Source organism: Acanthisitta chloris, unplaced genomic scaffold, assembly GCF_000695815.1.
Source record: "Acanthisitta chloris isolate BGI_N310 unplaced genomic scaffold, ASM69581v1 scaffold21797, whole genome shotgun sequence".
Lineage (NCBI taxonomy): Eukaryota > Metazoa > Chordata > Aves > Passeriformes > Acanthisittidae > Acanthisitta > Acanthisitta chloris.
Window position 1 is genome coordinate 9,525 of NW_008683444.1, and position 5,136 is coordinate 14,660.

A 5,136-nucleotide genomic window follows, 5' to 3' on the forward strand; every position below is an offset into this window, starting at 1 on the left:
CTCCAGGTCAAGGCAGATACATTTTGTGTTGTTTACTGACGAAGAGTAAGATATATTTTGTTAATTATAGACATTGTAAGGTGATTAGAGTAAATGCCTTGAGCAGATACTCTATAAAATCCATGCAGAAAAACAGGATTTATCACGTGTCAGAAGTGTATCATGAAATGAGATGTATCTGCCTGTGAAAATGGCTGTCTTTCTGCTGACAGCAGAGATTCAGACAACTGCCTTCTCACTGTCTACAGCTACCTGAAAGAAGGCTGTAGCCAGGTGGGTGGTGGAAGGTAACTAGTGACAGGACAAGAGGAAAAGGCCTCAAGTTACAGCATAGCAGGTCTAGGTTGGATGTTAAGAAAAGTTTCTTATGGAAAGGGTTGTCAAGCCCTGGCACAGGCTGTCCAGGGCAGTAGTGGAGTCACCATCCCTGGAGGGATTAAGAAGACATGTAGACACTTGAGGATGTGGTTTTGTGGTGGGCTTGGCAGTGCTGGACAAACCGTTAGACTCAATGATCTTAGAGGGCTTTTCCAACCTTAATGATTCTAGGGTTCTATTTGTTTGAATTTCATAATGATTTGTAAGTTTTATTCATTCATCCTTTTTGATGTCGTCTTGGCTGTTCATTTCCCATGGACATCCATGCAGTTCCATTTTGCTAGCATCAATACCTGATGAAAATTAATTACATTTGCAAGGAGTTGCTGTCATCATTTATATCTGCTTGCCTACATATTGCCTTTCCTACATCATATTCTTTGTTGGCTGTTCAAATTCTAAACAATATAAGCCATTTTTGCTAGTTGACAGCAGCTGTGGAGCTATGACGGTTGTCTGAGTATTTGGAACTAAAACCACTGAAGTTGTCATGATGTTTTATTATCACACAAAACTGTCACACCTTTGAATAATCACTTTCCTACGTTATCAAAATACATGTCTGAATTCTGACATATTCCTCTACACCTCTAATTTCCATTTGTTTTTAATTGATTTTGATTATTCAGCATTTCTATCACACTGTTCATTGTCCTAAGAAGTCTCCCTCACAGAATTTAAAAAAAATCTTTATAGTGTTAGTCTCCACAAAATGTGTGTTTTTGTATGCCAATGCTATTATAGGAAAAAATCTGACAGTTTAAGTCAATCTGACAGTTGTATTCTTTCAGAAGGAAATCATATTATTAGCAACTTAACAGTCTCTAGAAAATACTCATTCATAAGTTTATCTCTTTTTCATTACAGTGCTTTTACATTTCCACAACTTCCCCCAAACCATGACTTCTTATTACACAGGATGCACTAAATGCGATCAGACACACAGACAATCATAACAAAACCACGGGTTCGGTTCTTATTATAATTGTTTTAACCTCTACTGGTTGATAAACCCTCTAATCCCTTCAACATGGAGCAGAAGACATTTGAAGGGGACTGAGATGCAGATAACAGGCTTCTCTGTAATAGAAGCAACAACAAAGAAACAATAGTTGAACTGCAGATAAAAAAGTATTTATATTGTAAAACATGGATATTCAGAGACAGAAATAAAGACAACTAATTGCAGGTATATGAAGCAAGACAACACAGGACATGTAGCCAAGACTGTACACTGGAGATGCTGTTGCAAGGTCACTTCACCACTAGGGATATTAAGCAGCATCACGCCATGCAGCTACTCACTCTCTGCTCTCTAGTGGGGAGGAAAATTGAAAAACAAAAAAAAAAAAGTAAACCTCATGAGTTAGCTAAGAACATTTTAATGCCCAAAACAAAATAAAACGTAAGATAGTAATAATTATAATAATGAAAAGAAGAGCAAGGAATAAACCTCAAGAGAAACAAGTGATATTCAGCACACACTGACCAATGCCCAGCCCATCCCCAAATAGAAATCAACAACACTTGGCTAAGTCCCCCTAGTTTGCAGACTGACCATGACTTTTTGTGTAATGGAATATCCCTTTGACCAGTTTGGGTCTGCTTACCTGGTCATGCTTGACCCTGATGTTTTGCATACATTCTTGCGGGCACAGCATGAGATACTGAAAAGTATTTAGAGTGAGCACTACTGAGCAACAATTAAAACATTATAAATAAAACATTATTCTCATACTAGATCCAAAACACAGCATTATACTAACTACTAAAAAAAAAAAATAACCCCATTCTAACTGAAGCAAAGGCAAAAGCAAAATTGTGAGAAAGCTAATTTTCCCTGAGGGGTTTCCATAGCTCGTTTTTTACCAGAATAGAAAGTCAAAAGGAAGGAGCTGTATGTGACCCTCACTCTAGCTCCTGCACTGTTTCAGGGACAGTGCTCTGAAAGACTGATTGCAAAATTCTATTTTATTAATTTTCTGTTTATTTGCTGAGATCCTCATTGCCCTGTTTGTGAATCTTACTCTTGCACACTGCGTACAGGCCAGGCATCAATCTGCTGTTAATGCAGAGACAGAAGAGTCATGAACATATACACCAGGCAGTACTACTTGAGGCACAGTTTTGCCTCTCCACCTTCTATGCCTGAAGCAATATGAACTCCCATCTCTCAAGATTCATCCTCTCATTTTCTTCACAGGGGCACGTACACATGAAAGCTGATGGCATGCAATGGTAAGATATCTTTTTACATACATGCTGCTAATTTTGCATCAGCAAAATCAAGGTTTCAGCCTAACTATTTACTACAGTTCAGGAAGCGGTTTAAGCATATGCTTAATTAGAGTGCAAATAATGCATTTTCTTCCTGTTAACCTGCACTTGAGCAAAGATGCTCTCTCCAAAGTGAGACAGTAATGAGCAACTTTGTAAAAATGAAAGTACCTTAGGAAAGCAGCTGATTAATATAGGCAGCCACATTTACTGAGTGTGTTGTTTATATTAAAATGTGAGTTCCTTCTAGCAAGGATAGTTTCCTTTGTTTTTAGCAGTAGCAGCTCAAATTGCTTGAAAGTATCAATTCTGCCAGAATTTAATTACTGCTTATTATGGTGCCACTAATAATAAGAGCACGACCTAGCATTTAAAGAAAAGATTAATCAGTTTAATAATCTTTGCTTTGTGAAGATTTGCCATATTCTTGTCTTAATGACTCACTCTTCCTTCCCCCAGATGAATTAGTAAATTAGAGAGATTTGTTTTTAACCACATCTAACAAGTTTCCTAAGAATAGAGGCATGTTAACTTCACACATTGTGATGTTGTTTAAGCAGTGTAGTCAAGACAATCAAGGTGGGGGGGTGGGGGGCAGAAAGCACTTATCCCCAAAGCAAACCAGTCTAAGAAAAATAAATGAGAGGGAAAATATCTCTGTGTTATAGCCATACTAAGAACTTCTAATATCTCCTCCAGAGTGTCCAAATTTTACAGTATAAAATCTTTTAAAATGGCAGCTTCTAAATCTCTGAGTAAATTGTTTTGTATAGCCTAGTTAATTCAAGAATATCCAGGAAATTTCCTATGATAAAGAGACATTAAAGCACATTACTACACTTGAAACTTTGGGTTTCTGTGTTAGTCATTTGCATTATTAACCAGACAGTTTTACTGATCAGAACTCCCTAGCCAGGCTGGGAGTTTGCGCATGGTATGCTGTTTATTTGAAATGAATCTGTGTTGGAATTGATTCAGTTTAGTATCTTCATCCACCTTCTCCTAATGGGTGTTACTTCTAAAAGAAAAAAAGAAGATGGGCTTCCATACTGTCATGTAATTCATCTGTTACTCAGGGAATGTTCTTTCCCTCTGTTTCCATCTATGTAATTTTTACCACCTACTACAGACCAAAAAGATTAATAAGGAGAAAAATAATGTCAATTTTTTTAAGTCGTCTGGTACAAGTGCTGACACAAATACTCAGGGTTTTGTGTGTGCCTGTGTCTGGCTACATGTTTTTACACTGTAATCTAACACAAACATTGTGCTCAGTATAGGATATTCATCAGCACCACAGGACACCCTTTGGTATTCCTGTCATATATAGTTAGTCACTGAAATTTTGAGTTTGCTTTATGTTTACTCTGCGGTTGTGGGGAAGACAGTGACTTTACATTTAATGATGTTTTTCATTAGCAGAACCATGGGATAATTCTTTTTCTAGCTGTGATTCATATGTCTTCTTTTGTTATTATTGGGAAATGAGACTCCATGCATTTCTACATCTCACGCTTTCTTGGATTTTTAAACCCAAGGAAGCATGAGATAAATATAATTAGGGATTTTTCCCCTCTGAAATCTGAGTGGTATTACCCTGATGTGTTTAGTCTGAGCCCTCTGAAACTACAAACCCATCCTAATCACCAGCCTATCATTGTGTCATGATTTCCTTGCAACTGATTCAAACCACACACCAGCCATTGTCACTGAGCGCTGGTATGTTTTACACTGAAGACTAATACCAGGTTTATGCTGGATGCAGGTGTTCAGGCTGGGAGGTATGTCCAGACTGAAATAATTATCTAGGTATTTTTCACTTAAGTCTGACCTGATGTAGGCATGTGGGCTCAGGTGGCACTCCCCTGATCTCTTTTGCTCTCTTTCTTAACATATGAAGAAATAGTGTGGAATTTCTATACTTAATTAAAGTTTTTTTTCATAATAGATTTTATAAATAGGTTTCTAGTAATAGGTTGGGAAGGGATTGCAAGTGGTTGCATGTTTTGTGGAGTCAGATGAGAAGTTCGAAAGGCAGGTTGAAACAGAGAGTAGAGATGACCTATGCATACCCTGGAGTGAAATATGTCTTGAGATCTCATTAGAGCTAGGGTCCTCTGACTTGACTTGGGATACGGACCTATACAGCTCCTTTCCCAGTGCACCCCATTGAAGAAATATTGCTCATGGAAAAGTTGTATTACCTTTTAATGTCATTTTCTTTCCCATCTGAACAGAATGAGATGATTTCACTGATGATTTGCATGTTGCAACAAGATGACTGGAGATGCCAGGTAAACTTTTCTATATTATAAGGGTCTCAAATCCAGGAGGGACTTAGAACTTGAGAACAGTTTGATTTGATTGTGATGATCTGCAATGGTGAAAAACCTTTAGCTCTGACAGGAAAAAAAATAAATCAAGAAAAAGACCCACAAAATCAATCAAACAATCCACCCACCCACCCACCCACAAAAAAAA